Raw genomic sequence first — 15,847 nt, forward strand, 5'->3', positions numbered from 1 at the left:
TATACATTTGAGTGAAAGTTACAAAGGTATTTATAAAATATATATAAAAAAATAAACATATTGTACAACACTTTCAGTTTATCAAGATATCATGAGGGCTTGTAAAAATAGCTTTATTCCTCGATAGATTCTACTGCATGTTTTAAAACTTTAGAAATGAAACCAGGCTGTTTTTTTGTTTGTTTGTTTGTTGTTGTTGTGTGTTGTGTTTTTTTTTAAGCAAACGTTTCATTCATATAAACTAGGCACTTTGTTCTATATATTCTAAATTCCAGCAATGAGATAAATAAATTGCTGCATTGGATGGAACATAATTATTGAATTTTGGCAGAACTTCAGTGAACTCTGCCATGAAAGATTAATGGGCACAGTGTGCTCTTAGATTCTAAAGTAACAGAGGAAGATAAGGGGAGTGCATAACAGGCTCCAACCTTTGTGGTTAAGCAAAAAATAGAAAATGTTAGGTGAATGTTAACTTTTGGCATAAACTGCTAATGATAATATTTTGTCATCTCGATGATAAAAACTACAGAAAGAGACAAGAAAATCCAATTTAACTGAAATTCTCTTCATTTCTTTCTTGCTCTGCTTCACATTTTTCTGTGTTTGAATAGCCATGATTGCTCTGTATTCTCACAAAAAGGAGAACGTAGCAGGCAGGATACATACTTGCAGGATACAGTAATATGAGTAACGAAGTCCCTCCATATCGGCATTTTCACTAGAGTTACGATTTTGGTTTGTGATTACGCTGCAGTGATTTAGAAATGCAGGTAAAATTGCACTGGCTGCATAAAGGCTGCGTGCAGTCAGAATGATTTTTGTTGTTGCTTCCTCTGTGCTTTCTCTACCAAACCTTCACAGTTCATGATGCCTGTATCGATTGACAAAGTGCTGCTGCAATCACAAAATAATATTCTTCTGGGCATATGAATTGTTGCTGCACCCTGGTAACGTTTTTAGTTGAGAATAGTGCTCCACTATCGTGCCAGTCCAGCTCCCCAGGCAGGGCTGACAGCACGGCAGAGGCCTCGAAGGATTTTCTGTCTGCTACGTCTGGGGGAGCAGAGGGGCACCAGAGCAGCCCTGCTCAGGGGCACCGGCCCTGGCCTTCCACCTTCTCCCCAGTGCAGATGCTGCTGGCCCCGAGCAGCAGCGGGGACCATGCCGATGCACCCACAGTGCCCCGAGACAGGGCGAGTCAGGCAGGATGCACCCGTGGTGGTATTCTCCCGATTGGTTTGTGCCGTGCTTCCAGACAGTTAACCTGCTGCTACGACGGAGTGCGTTCAGCTCAGTGTTTTAAAATGGCAGATATCCAGGATCTTGGATATATTTCACGACTTCAAAGACAGACGTTTCTGCTCTCCTTCCCAGTCGCATCCTTAAGCTCATGATGACAGCGTTATGAGTTGTGTAGCCAGAGATGTGTATGGGCGAGGGCCTGATGTCGGGTCCATGGCAGTCCTCAGGGAGAAAAACCCTGACCTGGTGGCTCCTGGGACCCTGCGCCTGCTGACCTGGCTGCTCCAGGATGCCAAAAGCTGTGTCTTTCCCCTTCCTTCCCAGCCGTGCTAACACCACTGACATTACCATCCTCCCCACGCTGCTACGTCGTCTTCACTGGCACTCCTCAAAGAGGAAGGCTTAGCAAGTAAAGGTGCATGTGTCTTGGCATCATCGAGGGGCAAGTGTCTGAATCCTTATCTTGCCCATTTGCAGTCTTTTCTCTTGTCCTTCTCCCCTTCAAAAACTTAGTCTTGTGGCTGGCCTTCCTTATCTCCGTATTGCTGATTCAAAAAAAGTGCAGAAAGTGCAGCTACCCGTGTGCAAGTGTCTTCCTGCTAAAATGCTGCATTAGGTGCTCTATGTCCAAGGTGAAATGAATTTACACACTAGGTCTGTTATTTTTGTAATTAGACATAATTTTTCTTTCAGTAATGTTGATTTCAGGACACCTTCATATTCAAATGTACAAGTGCTTCTTTTGCCCTGTAACCGTGTTGAGTTGGAAAACCTTTAACAAGTTATATTTACAGAGTGTGCCTGTATTTCCAAGTAGACCACGATCCTTTTTTCTTTCAGGTTTAAGCAACTCACAGAAATGAAACATTTTTTAGCAATGTAAAATTGTTACCACAGGTTATCCAATAGGAGGAGGAATATTATGCCATGGACGATAAATGTATTTGCAATGTGAAATCAGATTATGCTTTTACAGCAGTGGGATTATGGACCGTTAATATATTCAGTCTCTTAAAGCATTACAAACATTTTTGCAAAAGTTACATGTATGACCCAGGGAACACCACTGTGCATTATTTTAGCGCATCATAGTTGGGTGGGTGTTCAAATGTCTCAGAAGGCTGTGAGATGACAAGAAAGGGTTCATTGCAGAAGGTCTTGCTGCTCCCTCTGTGCCGAGCCGGGGCTGCCAGAGCAGCTCTCAGCCTGCTGTGAGCCGGCAGCGCTGGGGGCTGGGGACGGCGGACGGAGGGCAGGAGCAGGCCAAGGCACTTGGCAGCTCTGCAGGTCGGTCGTGGCTCTGCCTGATAGAGAGGCAGCACAGCGGCTGCCATGGGATGCTGGGATCAGCTGTGCTGTGAGCCTTCCCCAAAGCAGCAGCTTTCCCCTTCCTTGCAGCTGCAGCCCCAGAGCCCTTGGCACGGGCGGCAAAGGCGCACGGGCAGCACGCTGGGACAGGGTTCAGTCCCAAGGGGCTCCTCTGTGGCTTCACATCTCACTGCAAGACCTACATCCTGAATTAAAGGCAGAGAATACTAGGCAGGTGAATGCATTTTTATTTTTTTTAGATGCCTAACATTGTGGAGGCTTTTATTTAGGCACAGTAACTTCCAAGGAGATCAAAATATGCTAAAGTGATACTTGGATTTTTTAGTTACGGACACATAGTGCAGGTCAGCACAGCAAATGATGCTCAAGTATAGGCTGTAAAATCGCGTACCGTACCCTTTGCAAAGTTACGCCTACTGGCGTGTGTTCCTGACAAGTCTGTCCCTGGGTGTGACAGGTCTCCCGGGGGGTGAGCATTGCGAATTCTCAGCCTTTGTCTTCCACTCTGATATACTGAATCTTGCATGTCAACATTATACTCTTCCGAAACATTGAAGGAGTGTTGTAAAGAAGAAAAAGAATCCATAGAAATATGAAACTTTTTTTTTTTTTTTTTTTTTTTTTTTTTAGGAACAGTGATGTAAAAAAGCTGTTACGCTTGGTTGGGGCAGGGTGGGGGGAGTAGGGAGGAAGGTTAAGTTTAGAAAACCCAACCTAATCATGTAGCTCAATGTTTGCAACCTATGAAAATATTTATGACAGAATTGAAATACCGTTAGGCTGACAGATCACAGTTGAAATAGCTTTTTGTGATCTCAGAATATGGCTGAAGAAGCCATGAGTATTTGACTATAATCCTCATGTGTTAACAGTAGGAAAGAAACAAATATTGGAAAGGAACTCCAAATACTTGCAAGGTATCTCATTTGGGGTTTATACATTAGTTCACTAAATTCCAATTCCCAGACCAGTAATCATGATTGTTAATGTGTATCTTTTATGACTTTCAGAGCAAGAGAAGCCAACTTTAGGAGCATGCTCATACCCTCAGTGGTAAGTACCCTAACTGCAATCAAGTTTATTACATTTTTGTATAGTAGAGGTCTTTTCGAGACCACACTTGCTGCAGCTTAGTCACACAACAGCTTCAAATGTCGTTCTGGAATAATAGGGTAGTAATGTGATATACTCTATAGTGGAAATCAGTGTAAAGCACAGGTGGTTGCTAGTATTTGTGTGGTCAGATATAAAAGCTTCACTATGGGTACAAGCTACTGCTTTCCCACTTGAGGAAAGTATAATTAAAAGTGGTTTCCAGATGTGCTGGCCCACATCTGCCATTTCTAAAAGTGAATTTTACAAATGCAAACTGAACTATGTTGCATTCATCATTATAAAGCTGTTGATGGTGTTTCAGATAATGAAAAAGTTGGGAGCATCAGTATCCCTGCTGTAAAACTGAGGTGTCTTTAAACAACAGATACTAGCTTCTTATGTTTCTATTGTGTTCTTAGGGTTTTCTATGATAAGTTCATAGCTGAGTTGTGGCAAATATGCAAAATCTATCTAGACAAAAATTAACATTTATTTCATGGAGAGGTGAGAGGTGGTGGGTTCCTTGCTAGGTATTAAATTTGCTACCAGAAAGGTGCAGTAAAGTGTTTTTGTTGTTATTGTTGTTTTCTTTTCCTTGCAATACAGGGAAATAAACGGCATCCTAAAGCATTAGACTTCAGTTCCTTTATCCTAATTTTCAAGTCTGGACATGTAAAATGCATCTTCTAATTTTGACTGTGTCTGTAGATATGTAAATAGTTGGAAAATGAGAAAAATATGCTGAAAAATGACCTTTAATTAGTCTCAAAACAGAAAACAGAAGGAACTCTGTAGTTATAAGCTTATGTAATGCATCCTTAGTTGAACTATATGGAAAAAAAAAAATTAGAACAAAATTCAGAAAAGGTGGTAGGCTTTAGAAAATTGTTGAGAGAAGATTACAGCTCTTTTGATTTAGCTAAATATAGATTTTTAGGACAAAATATTTGTCCTAATATCCATGTAATTTCATTAGAGCTAGTATTTGCCCTAGAAATCTTGTTAAAATAAACCCCCTGTTTCAGAAGAAAGTTTTTGCAACTCCAGAAGTTGTAGTTGCTGTCGCTGTTTGGAACAAGCTTCATGGAAGAATGCTGTGCCTGTCATCTTCATAGCAGTGCTTGTTTTAGCACTGTTCACTTACTGGTCCCTGTGTCTTCCAGTGAATTTTGAAAAATAAAGGTTGGGTCCTACTATTCTGAGTATCTTGGACTATGGACCAGGCAGCTAAATAGTGAGAGAAGGTTTTGTACAATGCTATGTGTGATAACGCCTGACCTTTGCATGCATTTTCTTTACTTACTTCTGCAGATGTGACTCGTGGCGTTCTTGTCAACTGTGAGTCTAATCCTTAGAATTTTATTTTAGGGAAGTACCAAGATAAATTAAATGTTTTTTTTTGGGTGTTTCCTCTTAGTTGGAATTTTCTGCATGGAAGTCACTTTCCCATTTAAATCTCTCTTTCTTGACTAAGCACAATTGAAAGGCTCTTATGAAGTGCGTAACTATTGGAATATTTTGGTGAAGGTTGAATTAGTCAGGAAAACAGAAAAAACAGCTGTTCAGATAAAATAATTTTTAAAATAAACCTTTACATCTAGCCTGTACTGATTTTTTTTATTTTTTATTTTTTTTGGGGGGGGGAGGGGGAGGAGGACAGTAATTTCTCAGTATAAAACTTCAAAGGTTCTTGCAAAGGCATTGACAGATTCAGTGACAGGAGACTCACAATGAAAATTTGGTAGCAAACATAGTAAATTGTCTTACATGTTTTTCTTTTCTATAACAACTCAGTGAAGTCCTAGTGCTAGTGAATGAGAGTGCTCTGGCTTTTGAATATTTTCACCTCAGGGACAGAGGGTCCAGAACAGCGCATAGCATTTGATGTGCCTGGGGCATCTTGAAGATACAATGAAACATAATCAATAAGCAGGATATTAGTAACTGCAGAGTAAAACAGTGATTTCAGTGGTATTCATTGCTAGTAAAGCAGATCTTTTTTTTACATTGTAATAACTATGTAAATTATAAATATTCTATCTTGATACAAAGCCTTCAAATTTGTGTTACCAGTGCAGTGACTGGGTTGCAAGTGTGTATTTACTAACACACACACACACATTTAATATTACATCACATTTATTTAAATCACCGTTTGCCCAGAAGGTAGAATTTTAGCACACAACTGTTATAATTCCTTTTATTTTCTGGCAAAATGCCATTCAACATCAAGCTTAGAATTTTCTACAAAACTGCAGATATTCAGATGTGAAAATGTGCTAAATAAACACTACCTATGCACTTAATTCACAGTATGTTGCAATTAAGACTTGCTAGCGATTACTCCCCTGAATTGGTTATTCACGTCAGAGATCAGCCCCTGCCAGCTCCAAACCTAGCTCGCATTTTTGTGCATTACGTTTTTTATATAATGAGTCGAATTTTGCAGGACCTCTCAGTAAGACAAAATAAGTAGCTCACTAAAAAGCAGATTCTTTAGATAGTGGGGGGTTTACATCCTTGCTACCCACAGAATTCCAAGTGCTTGTTGATTAATCGTGTTTTTATTAGTTGAAAAGTGAAATACTGACCTGATAGGGGAGATGTCAAAAGTCTTTTCGAGCTGTGCATCAAAGGGCATGATGAAGGCAGTATATTGGAAGGCAGAGAAGCTGCCTTGACTGATAAAAGCAGAAGACAACGCAACAGGGACAGATCCCCCTTCAAGTGCAACAAACCTGTCGACTGTACTTAAAACAGCTGAGGTAATACCCTCCTGCTGTATAAATCACTGACAGATACTGAGTGCAATTTTGTAAGAGGACGGTGACTTGGTAACTTTGAGTGGAGAAACACTATGAACTGAACAACTGCGTGGTACTGTTGTTGGCTATTTATTGATAGTTTTGCAAGGACATCCTTGGGGCCTTGACCAAACTGATGTAGTGGGTATCATTCCTGCCCACAGCAGGGGATATACCCTATATCCTTTTTGTTTGTAGTATTCCAGAGTGCAACAAGTGCAATGCACCCTATTTCACCCAGAAGAAATTTGAAAAGACCTGCTTTATCTTCATTTAGAATATTTTTTTGCCTTGTTCCTGAGTTTAATACTTTATTGTAAATCTTGCCAGCATCTCTTATGTCTTCTAGTTACCTATTCTTCACCTGAAGTTAGAGACTACTGTTTGTGGCCTCACAACTTGCTGCTATAGGAAATAGTCTATAATCTTAGAAATAGTTGAGTAAGGCCTTGAAAAAGAGCAAGCCACAGAAACAGAAAAGTTCTTAAATTTTAAGACATTTTTGAAATAAAAATATCCCTAATAATGAAAAATACAAGGAGGAGAAAGAAAGATACACTCAAAATATTTCTTAAAAATCTTCAAAATTTTTAATGAATTGACTTTTAAATGGCTTTACAGAACTTGAAAATGGATCAGAAATAATTATGTTGAGTGTCAACAATTTTTGATGCTTAAGAAATTTCTCATCTCTGAAATAGTAATAAAAAAATAAAATATTGGTTATTTTATAAATAAAGTTCAGAGGAAAGGTTAATGAAATCAACTTTAATATTTAATATTAGTAATTTTGAAATACTTCATTTTGGATGAGGCCCTGGGTGACCTGATCTAGTGGGTGACATCCCTGCCCATGGCAGGAGGGAATTAGCTGATTTTTAATGTACCTTCCAACCCGAGCCATTCTATGGTTCTGTGATTTTATTTTTCTACATATCTATATTAGCATTTGGAAAAAAAAATCATTTTGAACTTTAAATCAGAACTTCTTCATGTTGACAATGCCTAAATGTAGTATTTCAGCAATTTCAAAACTGTCTGCTTCTTCAAGGGAAAATGAATTGACACATAACTCTGCAAATAACTTTGCTTATAACGAACCAACCTTTTCTGAGGGAAGATTGTCTAAAATGTTTCCTGCTAACCATATCATGTGACAAACCTATTATGTATTCTTTACTTCTTTAATCTTTGTGTTTTGTGGCTTTGTGCAATGTGAGACAGTAACAGATTATCAATTTGAGAGGTGAGTTTTCTTGTTCCTTTTTAGACAGAATGAAGTAGGTGGCAAGACATATGCCGTCTAGCCCAAAGGCTTTGGCTGTGGATAAACCTTATTTACTAATGTCAATTAGACCACTGAAACCACTGAAAGCTGGATGCTTACCAATTCTCAAGGTCAGCATTTGTTACACCACTGCAAATATGGTGTAATAAAAATATAATAAACCATATTTGCAGTGGTGTAGGCCATTGCGCTGCAAATAAGCTTGAATACAGCCATGCCCTAACGTACTGCCCTGAGGCTTTATGTCCTTCAGTTGTCCCCTGGTGCCCAGGCTGCCTGTGAGGTGCCCAAGTCTGCAGCCTGCAGGGAGAGGAGCAGCAGGACTGGGTCCTTGGGAGACCAAAGGTGGTCGCCACCAGCTACTGTCTGTGGGACTGAAGTAGTGGGAGTCCTCCCTGCGTCAGACCTTCATTTAACTGGGCTGCAATTCCTTCGTGTTCTGCTGTTCCCTAAGAGCATCCTGATGTTTAAGGAAAGCTTAAAGAGACAACTCTTAATATGGTCATCATTCAAACGAATATTACCACTGTTTTATATTTTTTTTTTTCACAAGGGGACATCTGCTCAATGCCAGACAGAGAGGTAGGCATTGTGCCTTCTATTCTTGTGCAAGGTTGTCAGTTGTGGCACTAGCACCGAAGACCAATACATCCCTTCCTCACCTGTTTTGCTAAAACCATCTCTACACTCCTTCCTAATCAAATGTATCAGAACTGAGATTATTTCTGATCCGTGCTGATTCAACCAACACCCTCTCTGCTAGAGACATAGGAGATCAAATATGTTCTAAATATTTATTACTTGCAGTTTTCTGTCATGCAACTAGAAGAGCTTTTTATTTTGAGCTATCCAGTCTCTTCTTAGTACTGGCTTCCAAATTCAGATGATTAAAGAGATATTGTAAGTCTCTGAGAAATAAGCCTTAGCCACTTAGGAACAAGGCGTGAGTTTCTCTCTCTGTCAGTAGTTCAGTTTAAATGCTCGTCGGCACAGAGTTGCTGTTGCCAGACGCTCGCTGCTTAGCTGTGAGCATCTTGTTTGTCTGGTGTGTGATATCCTGCTTTGGGCTCTGTACTGTGAGAATGAAGCAGAGAACAATGATGATAATCAGAGGTCTCGAAGATCTGATATACAAGGAAAGTTTGGAGACACTAGACAAATGTGTTAGGAATGACAGGAGTAACTGGTGCTGCCTTGGGGCAGCGTGGTGGACTAGATGATCCCTTGTGATCTCTTCAGCTTGTCTGCCCATTCCCTCCATCATTTCCCCCATTCTCCTTCTACTTCTCCCCCAACTCCCACCCACCAGACACAACACACAGTTTTCTAACATTTCAGGGATAAATTGTGCACAGAGCTTCTGGTGATTAAGCTTGTAAAGAGTCATCAAAATTTAACTTCTTTCATTAAGATAATATTTGATGTCTGGCAGACTGATTTGTAAAGGAAGAGCTGCTATAGTGGGTGGTGTTTGGGAAAGTAATTCTCTTCAGATTCTATCATGGCTCCTTTTTGGAATTGCATTTCCTGGTGCTGTGCCTGAATACCTGAGGTGCTTTCTGAAATGAGAAGGAAGCTCTTGGTCCAGGAGAAAATTCTGTCCTCTTTCCTTTGGTCCATTGTACCCAGAAGCATCTGACCTGTCCCACTGAAAATTCAATGGGAAAGCCCTACTTCAGTAATGTTTAAATAAAGGGGAGTACTTACTAGCGATCTGGGGCGTAGATGGAAAAAAATAACAAACAAGCAAAACCCTTGTAAACCATAAGTTGTTTCAGGATGGCAGCTTCCTAAATGGCTAAATACATGTCTATGGGAAGCCCCTGTACTTATATAATAGGATAAAGGAAGATAAATTGGGTTTTGAGTATTATGGTAATTTAGTTTGGATTTTACTTTAACCTTTTCCTACCACTGAAAGAAAAAAAAGTATACAGTGCTGAGAATCTCTGTTTAATATTAAGCAAATCCTTTAGCACATACAAAAGGTAAGTCCATGGAGTTTGGGTTTGTCAATTCAGCATACTACGAAAAGCTTACAGAACATGTAAATGACACACTTGTGATAAAAACTGGCAGACTGCAAAGTCTTGTTGTGGCAGCTACAGCCACAGAAGGCTACTGGATTTTCCTGTAAAAGATGAGGGATATTGGGCATGGATAAATGCATCAAATGGCATCAAAGTAATATAGGTAGATAGGTAATTTCTTGTCAAAGGTGTTCAAAGTAATGGCTGGATTCTTTCTGATTATGGGAGTTTGTAGGGCAGAATGCGTCATACCATCATGAAAAACACCTGTCTGCTTCCTTCTGAGAAAACAGGTGTGTCAGTCATGATGGACTGACTGTTTGTCATAATGTTCCACAAGGCAAGCAAAGCTAGGGATTCTAGCAAGCAAATTCAGGTAGAAGCAGGTTTCCATAATACATACAAAATTACTAGAGACTGTGAGTGTACTGAAAAGTAGGTGTTCACTAAAATCATACTTATTAAATAATTTCAAAGGCTTCAAAATTCAAAGGCATCAAATTTCAAAATAAGTAATTATTTATAGTTGTAGAAGCACCTAAATAACATAAAAAGATGACCAGCCTATCATCATGGTTCCTGGTCCATAGTTGGAGGTAGGTTTGATAAAATTCATCTGGGTGGAGATTTGTACCACAAAAACTCAAGAAGAACTTTGGAAAATTGATTTTCTAGTGAGTGACTGAGTACTTTTAGTCAGTGAAATCCATCTGAGTGCCATGGACTTTGAAAATGCACTCTACTTTTTACATCCTCGGGTAGAAAAATGTCTACTCCCTTGGGTATGGTTAACAAAGAAAAAGAAAAATCTTTGCAGGCATTAGGAACAGGGAAAACCTCACTTTCTACATTGTTTATATCATCTACTTTTAAGTTGTAGAAGAGAGCGTAGTTGCCTATTTCTCTCCATAAACTGTTTGATGCCTTATCAGCCCCAGTCCTCCCATGTTTTTCTATGGTGTACCTTTAGCTTTTTACTGCTGGATTCAACACACACTTTTTTTGCAGGTTTTATACAGTGTGCTTGATATTGTCTGTACTGTAGTCTTTTCTGCTGTGTGGTTGGTCTGCTGATGTGCTGAAGATTGTCTATTTCAACACCTCGAAGATGATAAATGAGAGTGCAGGAATGAAAAGACTAATGCAGGAATTAAGTGGTGTCTGGCCTTTCTGTTGCCCTTCCACGCTGGGGTTGCATTTCATTCAAAGCATCACTCATGTTCTGAGCACAAAACAATTTATTTATTTTTTTTCTGGTAAATGGTTGTTTATATATTTCTTTAAAATATTAAGAAACTGGCAAGAACTGTTATTGCCAAAAATCCTGTGGAGGATCACTATCATAAGAATCAGAATTTGAAAATCTGAGCTTGAAGTGGGAATTTAAAGTCCACAATAGTATCAATAAAATATATATTGGACAGATTTGTGATGAGATTGTGGAAACTGAGGAGCAGAAAAGAAAAGAAATACAGGTCCGTCATGACCTGAAGTTATGAAACAGGGAGGTAGAAGAGACACTACAAGGAGGCAGGATAATACTAGATAATATTCCAAGGTTTTCAGAGAATACCCAAATCAAATCTCTCTGGTCTCTGACATTTTGTCTGTAACAAATATCACAGCATTCCAGCTGAGAAGTGTGTATTAAAAAATCTGTTTTAAGCCAATGAAATAATTTGATATAGTGTGTTCAAAAGTAATGAGCCAGTAAAGAGTGAGGTATCTGTGACGCCATATAGAATGAGAGCTCACAGCTTTATGGTAGCATGGGAGATGGCTGATGTACAGCTATAAGACTTGAGTAACTGATGGGTGGAATCTGTAGGGAGACTGCTGCTTCATCCCATCTGTGAGGTACCACTCGCAGAAAACAATGCTGAATGGCATTTTTAGTGTTAAGAACCCCTCTGCACTCTTTCTTTTCCCCCAAATCTTAAGCTAAGTGTCAGCATTACTTGCACATACATGATTTTAAAAATGTTTTGGAGTGAGTTGTGTCGTCTCAGAGGAACATATCTTCCAGTGCTACCAAAGTCCCTTTCCTCCTTATATGCAACACAGGTAATGAGGCAGGACTGAGAGCAGGAAAACTCAGGGGAAATATATGAAATAATACTTGAAATAAAAAAAAAAATAAAAAAAAAATCTACCAAACAGAAGGGAAAACAGCCTTAGAGAAAGGGTGGCATCAGGGCCCATTACCCTAGAATTACTGGTTCAGCAGTTTTGTGTTTATTTTCCAGTCATGTACACTCCTTTCTGTTTTTCTTCTTGATAGCTGTACATACTCAAAGCGTCACAGTTGAAACAAGAAAACAGACTCTGAAGTTTTTGTTCAGTTGACTCTTTAAAAACAGATCTCTTCTCAGCAGTTTAATATCATGAAAATTAGCCAAATGGACTATATTGGATTGCGTACATCATACCCTGGTGGAAAATATACCAGAATACAGTTCCAGAGACATATTGCCAACACATTACTTGGGAAAAAGTTAGGAAAGAATAGTGGTCTTGTTATACAGATGTTTTTTGACTTATTGGGGGCTACTGATGATGAAACACTTCTGTCTATACCTCCAAGAACATCCAAGTGGAGAGAAAGGGATTTTCACCACCTTATTAAAAGCAAGCTAACAAAAATCCTCACTGAAGTTCAGATGAACTTTGGGCTGAAATTAAGAATTCAGTTTTAATTTGTTTTCCCAAATCTTTCTGTGAGGGTTTTTTTTTTTTTCTGTTTTCCTTACTAACTCATTTAGCTACTACACTTTATTCTTTTAAGTTTTTCCTTAGAGCTCTGCCTTAAAAATAACAAATCACTCACAATGCTGCAATATAGGCCTGTTTTGATTGAAAGTTGCACAGGCATCACACATGGATTACTTCCATTGGCTACCTCTTCATTTTCAAATCCAGTCAGAAAGTTGCTTTTCTGGATTTCAACACTCTCCAGTGCTACAGTATTACTTTGGGTCACCTCTGTTTTGTCAGTCACTTCTCTGCTTTCGTTGTGGTCAGTTATGTTTAGCCCCTTCCTATTGCTCATTTCCAGTGTTGTTTCTGCCTCTTTTTCATCATTTGAAACCCAGAGCATCCTTTACATCATGCACTCACCAGAGATACATCTTTTCACATTATTTGCCTTTCATTGTTATTTTTGTAATGCTTTTGCCAATACTGGTTACAAGTGATAGTACGTAAAAAAAAAAAAAAAGAGTGGCATCATGTCATAAGTTTCTTGTGTTCGGTTAAGTTGTTCCAAGTTAATATTTATGCAAGTGATTAAATGAGATCCTTGTTGTTTGTTTTTTGTTGTTGTTTGGTTGTTGGTGGTGGTGTTTTACAGTGCAGGGCTTTAGCTCAGCTGGGTCTGCCTTTACCCACAAAGCACAGCATTTCCTAACAGTTTGCATTAATTCCTTATTCTTACATTTCAGTCTTAGCTTCTGAAGAGTTTCCTTTGTTTTTTCTGACAGGTAGAATCTACCTACTGTGCCCCCAATGTTGGCAGACAGCAAGTAGAAATTAATGGTCGTTTATTGGAATCCTTTGACTTTGTGATATGGTGACTTTGAATGGTTCTCAGGAATCCATTCTTTGAGAGTTTGGGTGTTATTCCCATCACTGAATGTAAAAAGACAATTCAGAAACAGAGGCAATCAGAATTCCTCTCTGGAAGAGCCCCTGTTTCTCCACTGATGTGCATAGAAACTTGTCTTCAACTGCAGGTGAGTTAGGTAACAGAAGACAAGAAACAGGAAAATCACTACCCTTTGTCTTGAGCTCTTATACTGTGGGTTACTAAGCTTGGTGAAAGTTTGAGGATGAATCTCATAATTGGTCTGAAGCAAACTTGAAAATGCCTACTTTAGTCTCTTCTGCAAGGTTTGAAGTACTGATCAGTCTTTTTATGCTTTGAAATTTGCATCACTTTTTCATTATGGACTATGTGACTTCTAACAATAATCCTTTTGTATTTTAAGCTGGGAAGATCAAGTCTTACATCCCAGTCCCGTGACCATATTGCCCTATGATACTTGCTGAAAGTTTTTACATTGAAAAATTCTCACTTATATATCTGGAGATATGTTTTATTCTTGGAGATCAACTCTTAAATCATTACAGCTTTTGTTATAAACGTAAGAAAATGTCAATATCTAAAGGATGAAGATAAATATACACAGTTCAGTTTTCATCATAAGAAAGATGCAAAAGTTACCACCTTTGAGGATGTATTTCAGAAGATAACCTAAACATTAAAAAAATAAGAGAGTTTATTGTACTCAAAGGATTGTTCTTTGCTCTTCTCACAGTACATAAAGTTCACTCCTGTTTTTCCCTGCTCATGAATACACAAATGGCATTTTGCAAAACCTACCACAATGAATTATTCTAAATGCCAGGTAGATCTTATATGAAGACATCTCATATATCAGAGAGAAGGACTGGAGGTGACAAGTAGACATGGCCTGAAATGCCCTTGTGTAGCTGAAGAATGGCATCTCACAGCAAGTTGGCCTCATTGGAAGCTGTGAGCACAAGTATTTGCAATATCTTTAGACAGCATCTCTCTCAAGGCACAAGGATTCTGTTTCTTTGAAATAAGCTGTCATATTACTTGAAAAGAATTATCTAGTATTTCATTACTGTGATATGAAAAAAATATATATTTAAAGAAGTGTTTTTTCATTAGGCCTGTAGATGGAAGGTAAAGACAAACAAAACTCTGATAGGTACAGGTTTGGGTAAATAATGCATTATAAACTACTGTTGCAAAATGATAAAGGAAACCATATAAATATGTGGAAGTGGCAGGCAGACTGTACTCTTGGAAAATTATTGAGGCACTGAGGTATAGAAATGTATTGCTTCAGCACTATTTACTTGATTTTATTTTTTTTTGCTCATAAAAGTCAGCGTATTTGAGTTTAAAACAACCAATATCCTGATCTTATCACATGGACCATGTCTGTTGGAAGGAAAAGCAGCACACATTTTAGGAATTTTTTAATTTTTTTTTCCAGTACATTGTCATACTCTACAAGATGACTGTGAAATTGTACAATGCTTATACTCACAGGTACAGTAACTGCATGCTAGGGCAGTAGGTGGAACTTGACAACCTGTAGCTGTACTGTACTAAGTTTTAATAAATCCTGTAGCAATAATGAAAAATGATCTGCTCTTTCATGGCAAAACATGGTTCTGGGATTTCAGTATGTTGAGCAGTATTGGCTTCACAAGCAACCATGTGTTTTTGATTCAGCAGTCTTAATTACAGGAAATTTAATGATAATGAATAGTAACAAAGAATAAATCAAAAAAAAAAAAAAACAACAAAGACAAAAGAGAACTTAGTTTCCATCCAAAGGAAAGAAATATTTTGGTAATAAATTGGTGCCTTTACACTGGAAAATTCATTTGTTGTACTTACAGCATATATGCTAACTGTTAGCAGTTGTCCTTTAGTTCTTTTTTGCTTTCCTTTTTATTTCTTCTTTGGTATCCTTTTTATGGCTACAAATATCTATTTAGTAATTGGAAAAACGTTGTGTTAATGCATGATCCTAAACAGGAAGGCGGCTGCTGTCTTAAGAATTTGGTAATAGGATATCAGATTCTGTCACTGCTATAAAATCAGTAATAAACGTAGGCAAAATTTTGTCCCTGTTGGACAAGAGTTTTGCCATTAATTTCAGTAGAATCAGAATTTTGTTGTTGGTGTGTAGTAAGTAAAAGCTTGAGTTGGAATCTTTTGCAAGTACTGGAAGGCTGCCTGTTGGGTTTGCCTTGGCTGACGTCTGAAGTCACCTCTTGGTGACTGCTCGTCTGTTCATGGTTAGACTGATGTGTTCATAGTCCCTATGTCTGTATCACAGAGGGATCCAACCTCTACAGGTGGTATTATGCTTACATGGTTGCCCAATGGCTGAATGGAATACTAGAAATGTATCTAGTCTTTGGTTTGTTGGCTTTTGATTTCCAGAAGTATTGGTAAGGCGGTTTGGAGGAATTACTGCTGCTGTGTTGTCTCTCCTATAACTTACAGGAAG

At 38.6% G+C, this 15,847-nt stretch overlaps 1 protein-coding gene across 1 annotated transcript in view; it reads left to right on the plus strand.

Moving 5' to 3' along the window:
• USP25 (ubiquitin specific peptidase 25) overlaps window positions 1-15,847 on the plus strand; it is a 461,260-nt gene that overhangs the window by 360,337 nt on the left and 85,076 nt on the right. The window contains exon 36 of the mRNA XM_080562087.1: window positions 3,585-3,627. The gene's annotated coding sequence lies outside the window, so the exon portion shown is untranslated. The remainder of the gene's footprint in view (window positions 1-3,584; window positions 3,628-15,847) is intronic.

This window comes from Anser brachyrhynchus, assembly GCF_964034855.1.
Source record: "Anser brachyrhynchus genome assembly, chromosome: 1".
Lineage (NCBI taxonomy): Eukaryota > Metazoa > Chordata > Aves > Anseriformes > Anatidae > Anser > Anser brachyrhynchus.